This window comes from Heterodontus francisci, chromosome 16, assembly GCF_036365525.1.
Source record: "Heterodontus francisci isolate sHetFra1 chromosome 16, sHetFra1.hap1, whole genome shotgun sequence".
Lineage (NCBI taxonomy): Eukaryota > Metazoa > Chordata > Chondrichthyes > Heterodontiformes > Heterodontidae > Heterodontus > Heterodontus francisci.
Genome location: NC_090386.1, coordinates 11,376,722 through 11,389,362, shown reverse-complemented (window position 1 = coordinate 11,389,362; position 12,641 = coordinate 11,376,722).

Below are 12,641 nucleotides of genomic sequence, written 5' to 3'. Positions count from 1 at the left end.
GATCCGTTACCCCGGAAACAGGGTGAACAGTTACCCTGGAAACTGGGCAGTCTGTTACCCCGGAAACAGGGCGGTCACTTGCCCTGGAAACAGTGCAGTCAGTTACCCAGGAAACATGGTGATCCGTTGCCCTGGAAACAGGGCAGTCAGTTACCCTGGAAACAGGGCAGTCAGTTCCCCCGGAAACAGGGCAGTCAGTTACCCTGGAAACAGGGCAGTCAGATATCCCGGAAACAGGGCAGTCAGTTACCCTGGAAACAGGGTATTCAGTTACTCTGGAAACAGGGCAGTCAGTTACCCCGGATACAGGGCAGTCAGTTACCCTGGAAACCGGGCAGTCAATTACCCTGGAAACAGGGCAGTCAGTTATCCCGGAAACAGGGCAGTCAGTTACCCCGGATAATGGGGCAGTCAGTTACCCTGGAAACAGGGCAGTCAGTTATCCCGGAAATAGGGCAGTCAGTTATCCCGGAAACGGGCTGATCAGTTACCCTGGAAACTGGGCAGTCAGTTACCCCGGAAACAGGGCAGTCAGTTTCCCTGGAAACAGGGCAGTCAGTTACCCTGGAAACAGGGTAGTCAGTTATCCCGGAAACAGGGTGATCAGTTATCCTGGAAACAGGGCAGTCAGTTACCCCAGAAACAGGGCAGTCAGTTACCCTGGAAACAGGGCAGTCAGTTATCCCGGAAACAGGGCAGTCAGTTAGCCCGGAAACAGGGTGATCAGTTACGCTGGAAACAGGGCAATCAGTTACCCCGGAAACAGGGTGATCAGTTATCCCGGAAACAGGGCAGTCAGTTATCCCGGAAACAGGGTGGTCAGTGACCCTGGAAACAGGGCGGTCAGTTACCCCGGAAACAGGGCAGTCAGTTACCCCGGAAACAGGGTGACCAGTTATCCTGGAAACAGGGCAGTCAGTTAGCCTGGAAACAGGGCAGTCAGTTACCCCGCAAACAGGGTAAGTCAGTTACCCTGGAAACGGGGCAGTCAGTTATCCCGGAAACAGTGCAGTCAGTTATCCCGGAAACAGGGTGATCAGTTACCCTGGAAACAGGGCAGTCAGTTACCCCGGAAGCAGGGCAGTCAGTTACCCTGGAAACAGGGCAGTCATTTCTCCCGGAAACAGGGCAGTCAGTTCTCCCGGAAAAAGGGTGATCAGTTACCCTGGAAACTGGGCAGTCAGTTACCCTGGAAACAGGGCAGTCAGTTACCCCGGAAACAGGGCAGTCTGTTACCCTGGAAACTGGGCAGTCAGTTATCCCGGAAACAGGGCAGACAGTTATCCCGGAAACAGGGTGATCAGTTACCCTGGAAACAGGGCAGTCAGTTATCCCGGAAACAGGGCAGTCAGTTATCACGGAAAAAGGGTGATCAGTTACCCTGGAAACTGGGCAGTCAGTTACCCTGGAAACAGGGCAGTCAGTTACCCCGGAAGCAGGGCAGTCAGTTACCCTGGAAACAGGGCAGTCATTTCTCCTGGAAACAGGGCAGTCAGTTCTCCCGGAAACAGGGTGATCAGCTACCCTGGAAACTGGGCAGTCAGTTACCCTGGTAACAGGGCAGTCAGTTACCCCGGAAACAGGGCAGTCTGTTACCCTGGAAACTGGGCAGTCAGTTATCCCGGAAACAGGGCAGACAGTTATCCCGGAAACAGGGTGATCAGTTACCCTGGAAACAGGGCAGTCAGTTACCCCGGAAGCAGGGCAGTCAGTTACCCAGGAAACAGGGCAGACAGTTTTCCCGGAAACAGGGCAGTCAGTTACCCTGGAAACAGGGCTTTCAGTTATCCTGGAAACAGGGTGGTCAGTGACCCTGGAAACAGGATGGTCAGTTACTCCGGAAACAGGGTGATCTGTTATCCTGGAAACAGGGCGGTCAGTTACCCCGGAAACAGGGCAGTCAGTTACCCTGGAAACAGGGCAGTCAGTTAACCTGGAAACAGGGCAGTCAGTTATCCTGGAAACAGGGCGGTCAGTTACCCTGGAAACAGGGCAGTCAGTTATCCCGGAAACAGGGCAGTCAGTTACCCCGGAAACAGGTCAGTCAGTTACACTGGAAACAGGGGAGTCAGTTATCCTGGAAACAGGGTGATCAGTTATCCTGGAAACAGGGCCGTCAGTTAGCCTGGAAACAGGGCAGTCAGTTACCCCGGAAACAGGGCAGTCAGTTACCCTGGAAACAGGGCAGTCAGTTATCCCGGAAACAGGGTAGTCAGTTATCCCGGAAACAGGGCAGTCAGTTACCCTGGAAACAGGGCAGTCAGTTATCCCGGAAACAGGGCAGTCAGTTACCCTGGAAACAGGGTGTTCAGTTACTCTGGAAACTGGGCAGTCAGTTACCCTGGAAATAGGGCAGTCAGTTACCCCGGAAACAGGGCAGTCAGTTACCCTGGAAACAGCGCAGTCAGTTATCCCGGAATCGGGGTTATCAGTTACCCTGGAAACAGGGCAGTCAGTTATCCCGGAAACAGGGCGGTCAGTTATCCAGTAAACAGGGCAGTCAGTTATCCCGGAAATAGGGCGGTCAGTTATCCTGGAAACAGGGCGGTCAGTTACCCCGGAAACAGGGACATCTGTTACCCCGGAAACAGGGTAGTCAGTTACCCTGGAAACAGGGCAGTCAGTTACCCTGGAAACAGGATGGTCAGTTACACTGGAAACAGGGTGATCAGTTATCCTGGAAACAGGGCGGTCAGTTACCCCGGAAACAGGGCAGTCAGTTACCCCAGAAACAGGGCGGTCAGTAACCCTGGGAACAGATTAGTCAGTTACCCCGGAAACAGGGTGGTCAGTTACCCCGGAAACAGAGTGATCAGTTATCCTGGAAACAGGGCAGTCAGTTACCCCGGAAACAGGGCAGTCAGTTACCCTGGAAACAGGGCAGTCAGTTACCCCGGAAACAGGGTGATCAGTTACCCTGGAAACAGGGAGATCAGTTACCCTGGAAACAGGGCATTCAGCTACCCGGAAACGGGGAGATCAGTTACCCTGGAAACAGGGCTTTCAGTTATCCTGGAAACAGGGTGGTCAGTGACCCTGGAAACAGGGTGGTCAGTTACCCCGGAAACAGGGTGATCAGTTATCCTGGAAACAGGGCGGTCAGTTACCCCGGAAACAGGGCAGTCAGTTACCCCGGAAACAGGGTGATCAGTTATCCTGGAAACAGGGCAGTCAGTTAGCCTGGAAACAGGGCAGTCAGTTACCCCGGAAGCAGGGCAGTCAGTTACCCTGGAAACAGGGCAGTCAGTTACCCGGAAACAGGGTGATCAGTTACCCCGGAAACGGGGAGATCAGTTACCCTGGAAACAGCACTTTCAGTTATCCTGGAAACAGGGTGGTCAGTGACCCTGGAAACAGGGCGGTCAGTTACCCCGGAAACAGGGCAGTCAGTTACCCCGGAAACAGGGTGACCAGTTATCCTGGAAACAGGGCAGTCAGTTAGCCTGGAAACAGGGCAGTCAGTTACCCCGCAAACAGGGTAAGTCATTTACCCTGGAAACAGGGCAGTCAGTTATCCCGGAAACAGGGCAGTCAGTTATCCCGGAAACAGGGTGATCAGTTACCCTGGAAACAGGGCAGTCAGTTACCCCGGAAGCAGGGCAGTCAGTTACCCTGGAAACAGGGCAGTCATTTCTCCCGGAAACAGGGCAGTCAGTTCTCCCGGAGACAGGGTGATCAGTTACCCTGGAAACTGGGCAGTCAGTTACCCTGGAAACAGGGCAGTCAGTTACCCCGGAAACAGGGCAGTCTGTTACCCTGGAAACTGGGCAGTCAGTTATCCCGGAAACAGGGTAGACAGTTATCCCGGAAACAGGGCAGTCAGTTATCCCGGAAAAAGGGTGATCAGTTACCCTGGAAACTGGGCAGTCAGTTACCCTGGAAACAAGCCAGTCAGTTACCCCGGAAGCAGGGCAGTCAGTTACCCAGGAAACAGGGCAGACAGTTTTCCCGGAAACAGGGCAGTCAGTTACCCTGGAAACAGGGCTTTCAGTTATCCTGGAAACAGGGTGGTCAGTGACCCTGGAAACAGGATGGTCAGTTACTCCGGAAACAGGGTGATCTGTTATCCTGGAAACAGGGTGGTCAGTTACCCCGGAAACAGGGCAGTCAGTTACCCTGGAAACAGGGCAGTCAGTTAACCTGGAAACAGGGCGGTCAGTTACCCCGGAAATAGATAGGTCAGTTATCCTGGAAACAGGGCGGTCAGTTACCCCGGAAACAGGTCAGTCAGTTACACTGGAAACAGGGGAGTCAGTTATCCTGGAAACAGGGTGATCAGTTATCCTGGAAACAGGGCCGTCAGTTAGCCTGGAAACAGGGCAGTCAGTTATCCCGGAAACAGGGCAGTCAGTTACCCTGGAAACAGGGTGATCAGTTACCCTGGAAACAGGGCAGTCAGTTATCCCGGAAACAGGGCAGTCAGTTATCCCGGAAAAAGGGTGATCAGTTACCCTGGAAACTGGGCAGTCAGTTACCCTGGAAAAAGGCCAGTCAGTTACCCCGGAAGCAGGGCAGTCAGTTACCCAGGAAACAGGGCAGACAGTTTTCCCGGTAACAGGGCAGTCAGTTACCCTGGAAACAGGGCTTTCAGTTATCCTGGAAACAGGGTGGTCAGTGACCCTGGAAACAGGATGGTCAGTTACTCCGGAAACAGTGTGATCTGTTATCCTGGAAACAGGGCGGTCAGTTACCCCGGAAACAGGGCAGTCAGTTACCCTGGAAACAGGGCAGTCAGTTAACCTGGAAACAGGGCAGTCAGTTATCCTGGAAACAGGGCGGTCAGTTACCCCGGAAACAGGTCAGTCAGTTACACTGGAAACAGGGGAGTCAGTTATCCTGGAAACAGGGTGATCAGTTATCCCGGAAAAAGGGTGATCAGTTACCCTGGAAACTGGGCAGTCAGTTACCCTGGAAACAGGCCAGTCAGTTACCCCGGAAGCAGGGCAGTCAGTTATCCCGGAAACAGGGCAGTCAGTTACCCCGGATAATGGGGCAGTCAGTTACCCTGGAAACAGGGCAGTCAGTTATCCCGGAAATAGGGCAGTCAGTTATCCCGGAAACGGGGTGATCAGTTACCCTGGAAACTGGGCAGTCAGTTACCCCGGAAACAGGGCAGTCAGTTACCCAGGAAACTGGGCAGTCAGTTACCCCGGAAACAGGGCAGTCAGTTACCCTGGAAACAGGGCAGTCAGTTACGCTGGAAACTGGGCAGTCAGTTACCCCGGAAACAGGGTGATCAGTTATCCTGGAAACAGGGCGGTCAGTTACCCCGGAAACAGGGCAGTTTTTTACCCTGGAAACAGGGCACACAGTTATCCCTGAAACAGGGCGGTCAGTTACCCAGGAAACAGGGCCGTCATTTACCCCGGAAACAGGGTGATCCGTTACCCCGGAAACAGGGTGAACAGTTACCCTGGAAACTGGGCAGTCTGTTACCCCGGAAACAGGGCGGTCACTTGCCCTGGAAACAGTGCAGTCAGTTACCCAGGAAACATGGTGATCCGTTGCCCTGGAAACAGGGCAGTCAGTTACCCTGGAAACAGGGCAGTCAGTTCCCCCGGAAACAGGGCAGTCAGTTACCCTGGAAACAGGGCAGTCAGATATCCCGGAAACAGGGCAGTCAGTTACCCTGGAAACAGGGTATTCAGTTACTCTGGAAACAGGGCAGTCAGTTACCCCGGATACAGGGCAGTCAGTTACCCTGGAAACCGGGCAGTCAATTACCCTGGAAACAGGGCAGTCAGTTATCCCGGAAACAGGGCAGTCAGTTACCCCGGATAATGGGGCAGTCAGTTACCCTGGAAACAGGGCAGTCAGTTATCCCGGAAATAGGGCAGTCAGTTATCCCGGAAACGGGCTGATCAGTTACCCTGGAAACTGGGCAGTCAGTTACCCCGGAAACAGGGCAGTCAGTTTCCCTGGAAACTGGGCAGTCAGTTACCCTGGAAACAGGGTAGTCAGTTATCCCGGAAACAGGGTGATCAGTTATCCTGGAAACTGGGCAGTCAGTTACCCCGGAAACAGGGCAGTCAGTTACCCTGGAAACTGGGCAGTCAGTTACCCCGGAAACAGGGCAGTCAGTTACCCTGGAAACAGGGCAGTCAGTTACGCTGGAAACTGGGCAGTCAGTTACCCCGGAAACAGGGTGATCAGTTATCCTGGAAACAGGGCGGTCAGTTACCCCGGAAACAGGGCAGTTTTTTACCCTGGAAACAGGGCACACAGTTATCCCTGAAACAGGGCGGTCAGTTACCCAGGAAACAGGGCCGTCATTTACCCCGGAAACAGGGTGATCCGTTACCCCGGAAACAGGGTGAACAGTTACCCTGGAAACTGGGCAGTCTGTTACCCCGGAAACAGGGCGGTCACTTGCCCTGGAAACAGTGCAGTCAGTTACCCAGGAAACATGGTGATCCGTTGCCCTGGAAACAGGGCAGTCAGTTACCCTGGAAACAGGGCAGTCAGTTCCCCCGGAAACAGGGCAGTCAGTTACCCTGGAAACAGGGCAGTCAGTTATCCCGGAAACAGGGCAGTCAGTTACCCTGGAAACAGGGTATTCAGTTACTCTGGAAACAGGGCAGTCAGTTACCCCGGATACAGGGCAGTCAGTTACCCTGGAAACCGGGCAGTCAATTACCCTGGAAACAGGGCAGTCAGTTATCCCGGAAACAGGGCAGTCAGTTACCCTGGAAACAGGGCAGTCAGTTATCCCGGAAACAGGGCAGTCAGTTAACCTGGAAACAGGGCGGTCAGTTATCCAGTAAACAGGGCAGTCAGTTATCCCGGAAACAGGGCAGTCAGTTACCCCGGATAATGGGGCAGTCAGTTATCCTGGAAGCAGAGCGGTCAGTTACCCCGGAAATAGGGCGGTCAGTTATCCTGGAAACAGGGCGGTCTGTTACCCCGGAAACAGGGAGATCTGTTACCCCGGAAACAGGGCAGTCATTTACCCTGGAAACTGGGCAGTCAGTTACCCTGGAAACAGGATGGTCAGTTACCCTGGAAACAGGGTGATCAGTTATCCTGGACACAGGGCGGTCAGTTACCCCGGAAACAGGGCACTCAGTTACCCCAGAAACAGGGCGGTCAGTAACCCTGGAAACAGATTAGTCAGTTACCCCGGACACAGGGTGGTCAGTTACCCCGGAAACAGAGTGATCAGTTATCCTGGAAACAGGGCAGTCAGTTACCCCGGAAACAGGGCAGTCAGTTACCCTGGAAACAGGGCAGTCAGTTATCCCGGAAACAGGGCAGTCAGTTAGCCCGGAAACAGGGTGATCAGTTACGCTGGAAACAGGGCAATCAGTTACCCCGGAAACAGGGTGATCAGTTATCCCGGAAACAGGGCAGTCAGTTATCCCGGAAACAGGGTGGTCAGTGACCCTGGAAACAGGGCGGTCAGTTACCCCGGAAACAGGGCAGTCAGTTACCCCGGAAACAGGGTGACCAGTTATCCTGGAAACAGGGCAGTCAGTTAGCCTGGAAACAGGGCAGTCAGTTACCCCGCAAACAGGGTAAGTCAGTTACCCTGGAAACAGGGCAGTCAGTTATCCCGGAAACAGTGCAGTCAGTTATCCCGGAAACAGGGTGATCAGTTACCCTGGAAACAGGGCAGTCAGTTACCCCGGAAGCAGGGCAGTCAGTTACCCTGGAAACAGGGCAGTCATTTCTCCCGGAAACAGGGCAGTCAGTTCTCCCGGAAAAAGGGTGATCAGTTACCCTGGAAACTGGGCAGTCAGTTACCCTGGAAACAGGGCAGTCAGTTACCCCGGAAACAGGGCAGTCTGTTACCCTGGAAACTGGGCAGTCAGTTATCCCGGAAACAGGGCAGACAGTTATCCCGGAAACAGGGTGATCAGTTACCCTGGAAACAGGGCAGTCAGTTATCCCGGAAACAGGGCAGTCAGTTATCACGGAAAAAGGGTGATCAGTTACCCTGGAAACTGGGCAGTCAGTTACCCTGGAAACAGGGCAGTCAGTTACCCCGGAAGCAGGGCAGTCAGTTACCCTGGAAACAGGGCAGTCATTTCTCCTGGAAACAGGGCAGTCAGTTCTCCCGGAAACAGGGTGATCAGCTACCCTGGAAACTGGGCAGTCAGTTACCCTGGTAACAGGGCAGTCAGTTACCCCGGAAACAGGGCAGTCTGTTACCCTGGAAACTGGGCAGTCAGTTATCCCGGAAACAGGGCAGACAGTTATCCCGGAAACAGGGTGATCAGTTACCCTGGAAACAGGGCAGTCAGTTACCCCGGAAGCAGGGCAGTCAGTTACCCAGGAAACAGGGCAGACAGTTTTCCCGGAAACAGGGCAGTCAGTTACCCTGGAAACAGGGCTTTCAGTTATCCTGGAAACAGGGTGGTCAGTGACCCTGGAAACAGGATGGTCAGTTACTCCGGAAACAGGGTGATCTGTTATCCTGGAAACAGGGCGGTCAGTTACCCCGGAAACAGGGCAGTCAGTTACCCTGGAAACAGGGCAGTCAGTTAACCTGGAAACAGGGCAGTCAGTTATCCTGGAAACAGGGCGGTCAGTTACCCCGGAAATAGATAGGTCAGTTATCCTGGAAACAGGGCGGTCAGTTACCCCGGAAACAGGTCAGTCAGTTACACTGGAAACAGGGGAGTCAGTTATCCTGGAAACAGGGTGATCAGTTATCCTGGAAACAGGGCCGTCAGTTAGCCTGGAAACAGGGCAGTCAGTTACCCCGGAAACAGGGCAGTCAGTTACCCTGGAAACAGGGCAGTCAGTTATCCCGGAAACAGGGTAGTCAGTTATCCCGGAAACAGGGCAGTCAGTTACCCTGGAAACAGGGCAGTCAGTTATCCCGGAAACAGGGCAGTCAGTTACCCTGGAAACAGGGTGTTCAGTTACTCTGGAAACTGGGCAGTCAGTTACCCTGGAAATAGGGCAGTCAGTTATCCCGGAATCGGGGTTATCAGTTACCCTGGAAACAGGGCAGTCAGTTATCCCGGAAACAGGGCGGTCAGTTATCCAGTAAACAGGGCAGTCAGTTATCCCGGAAATAGGGCGGTCAGTTATCCTGGAAACAGGGCGGTCAGTTACCCCGGAAACAGGGACATCTGTTACCCCGGAAACAGGGTAGTCAGTTACCCTGGAAACAGGGCAGTCAGTTACCCTGGAAACAGGATGGTCAGTTACACTGGAAACAGGGTGATCAGTTATCCTGGAAACAGGGCGGTCAGTTACCCCGGAAACAGGGCAGTCAGTTACCCCAGAAACAGGGCGGTCAGTAACCCTGGGAACAGATTAGTCAGTTACCCCGGAAACAGGGTGGTCAGTTACCCCGGAAACAGAGTGATCAGTTATCCTGGAAACAGGGCAGTCAGTTACCCCGGAAACAGGGCAGTCAGTTACCCTGGAAACAGGGCAGTCAGTTACCCCGGAAACAGGGTGATCAGTTACCCTGGAAACAGGGAGATCAGTTACCCTGGAAACAGGGCATTCAGCTACCCGGAAACGGGGAGATCAGTTACCCTGGAAACAGGGCTTTCAGTTATCCTGGAAACAGGGTGGTCAGTGACCCTGGAAACAGGGTGGTCAGTTACCCCGGAAACAGGGTGATCAGTTATCCTGGAAACAGGGCGGTCAGTTACCCCGGAAACAGGGCAGTCAGTTACCCCGGAAACAGGGTGATCAGTTATCCTGGAAACAGGGCAGTCAGTTAGCCTGGAAACAGGGCAGTCAGTTACCCCGGAAGCAGGGCAGTCAGTTACCCTGGAAACAGGGCAGTCAGTTACCCGGAAACAGGGTGATCAGTTACCCCGGAAACGGGGAGATCAGTTACCCTGGAAACAGCACTTTCAGTTATCCTGGAAACAGGGTGGTCAGTGACCCTGGAAACAGGGCGGTCAGTTACCCCGGAAACAGGGCAGTCAGTTACCCCGGAAACAGGGTGACCAGTTATCCTGGAAACAGGGCAGTCAGTTAGCCTGGAAACAGGGCAGTCAGTTACCCCGCAAACAGGGTAAGTCAGTTACCCTGGAAACAGGGCAGTCAGTTATCCCGGAAACAGGGCAGTCAGTTATCACGGAAACAGGGTGATCAGTTACCCTGGAAACAGGGCAGTCAGTTACCCCGGAAGCAGGGCAGTCAGTTACCCTGGAAACAGGGCAGTCATTTCTCCCGGAAACAGGGCAGTCAGTTCTCCCGGAAACAGGGTGATCAGTTACCCTGGAAACTGGGCAGTCAGTTACCCTGGAAACAGGGCAGTCAGTTACCCCGGAAACAGGGCAGTCTGTTACCCTGGAAACTGGGCAGTCAGTTATCCCGGAAACAGGGTAGACAGTTATCCCGGAAACAGGGTGATCAGTTACCCTGGAAACAGGGCAGTCAGTTATCCCGGAAACAGGGCAGTCAGTTATCCCGGAAAAAGGGTGATCAGTTACCCTGGAAACTGGGCAGTCAGTTACCCTGGAAACAAGCCAGTCAGTTACCCCGGAAGCAGGGCAGTCAGTTACCCAGGAAACAGGGCAGACAGTTTTCCCGGAAACAGGGCAGTCAGTTACCCTGGAAACAGGGCTTTCAGTTATCCTGGAAACAGGGTGGTCAGTGACCCTGGAAACAGGATGGTCAGTTACTCCGGAAACAGGGTGATCTGTTATCCTGGAAACAGGGTGGTCAGTTACCCCGGAAACAGGGCAGTCAGTTACCCTGGAAACAGGGCAGTCAGTTAACCTGGAAACAGGGCAGTCAGTTATCCTGGAAACAGGGCGGTCAGTTACCCCGGAAATAGATAGGTCAGTTATCCTGGAAACAGGGCGGTCAGTTACCCCGGAAACAGGTCAGTCAGTTACACTGGAAACAGGGGAGTCAGTTATCCTGGAAACAGGGTGATCAGTTATCCTGGAAACAGGGCCGTCAGTTAGCCTGGAAACAGGGCAGTCAGTTATCCCGGAAACAGGGCAGTCAGTTACCCTGGAAACAGGGTGATCAGTTACCCTGGAACCAGGGCAGTCAGTTATCCCGGAAACAGGGCAGTCAGTTATCCCGGAAAAAGGGTGATCAGTTACCCTGGAAACTGGGCAGTCAGTTACCCTGGAAAAAGGCCAGTCAGTTACCCCGGAAGCAGGGCAGTCAGTTACCCAGGAAACAGGGCAGACAGTTTTCCCGGTAACAGGGCAGTCAGTTACCCTGGAAACAGGGCTTTCAGTTATCCTGGAAACAGGGTGGTCAGTGACCCTGGAAACAGGATGGTCAGTTACTCCGGAAACAGAGTGATCTGTTATCCTGGAAACAGGGCGGTCAGTTACCCCGGAAACAGGGCAGTCAGTTACCCTGGAAACAGGGCAGTCAGTTAACCTGGAAACAGGGCAGTCAGTTATCCTGGAAACAGGGCGGTCAGTTACCCCGGAAACAGGTCAGTCAGTTACACTGGAAACAGGGGAGTCAGTTATCCTGGAAACAGGGTGATCAGTTATCCCGGAAAAAGGGTGATCAGTTACCCTGGAAACTGGGCAGTCAGTTATCCCGGAAACAGGGCAGTCAGTTACCCCGGATAATGGGGCAGTCAGTTACCCTGGAAACAGGGCAGTCAGTTATCCCGGAAATAGGGCAGTCAGTTATCCCGGAAACGGGGTGATCAGTTACCCTGGAAACTGGGCAGTCAGTTACCCCGGAAACAGGGCAGTCAGTTACCCAGGAAACTGGGCAGTCAGTTACCCCGGAAACAGGGCAGTCAGTTACCCTGGAAACAGGGCAGTCAGTTACGCTGGAAACTGGGAGTCAGTTACCCCGGAAACAGGGTGATCAGTTATCCTGGAAACAGGGCGGTCAGTTACCCCGGAAACAGGGCAGTTTTTTACCCTGGAAACAGGGCACACAGTTATCCCTGAAACAGGGCGGTCAGTTACCCAGGAAACAGGGCCGTCATTTACCCCGGAAACAGGGTGATCCGTTACCCCGGAAACAGGGTGAACAGTTACCCTGGAAACTGGGCAGTCTGTTACCCCGGAAACAGGGCGGTCACTTGCCCTGGAAACAGTGCAGTCAGTTACCCAGGAAACATGGTGATCCGTTGCCCTGGAAACAGGGCAGTCAGTTACCCTGGAAACAGGGCAGTCAGTTCCCCCGGAAACAGGGCAGTCAGTTACCCTGGAAACAGGACAGTCAGTTATCCCGGAAACAGGGCAGTCAGTTACCCTGGAAACAGGGTATTCAGTTACTCTGGAAACAGGGCAGTCAGTTACCCCGGATACAGGGCAGTCAGTTACCCTGGAAACCGGGCAGTCAATTACCCTGGAAATAGGGCAGTCAGTTATCCCGGAAACAGGGCAGTCAGTTACCCTGGAAACAGGGCAGTCAGTTATCCCGGAAACAGGGCAGTCAGTTAACCTGGAAACAGGGCGGTCAGTTATCCAGTAAACAGGGCAGTCAGTTATCCCGGAAACAGGGCAGTCAGTTACCCCGGATAATGGGGCAGTCAGTTATCCTGGAAGCAGAGCGGTCAGTTACCCCGGAAATAGGGCGGTCAGTTATCCTGGAAACAGGGTGGTCTGTTACCCCGGAAACAGGGAGATCTGTTACCCCGGAAACAGGGCAGTCATTTACCCTGGAAACTGGGCAGTCAGTTACCCTGGAAACAGGATGGTCAGTTACCCTGGAAACAGGGTGATCAGTTATCC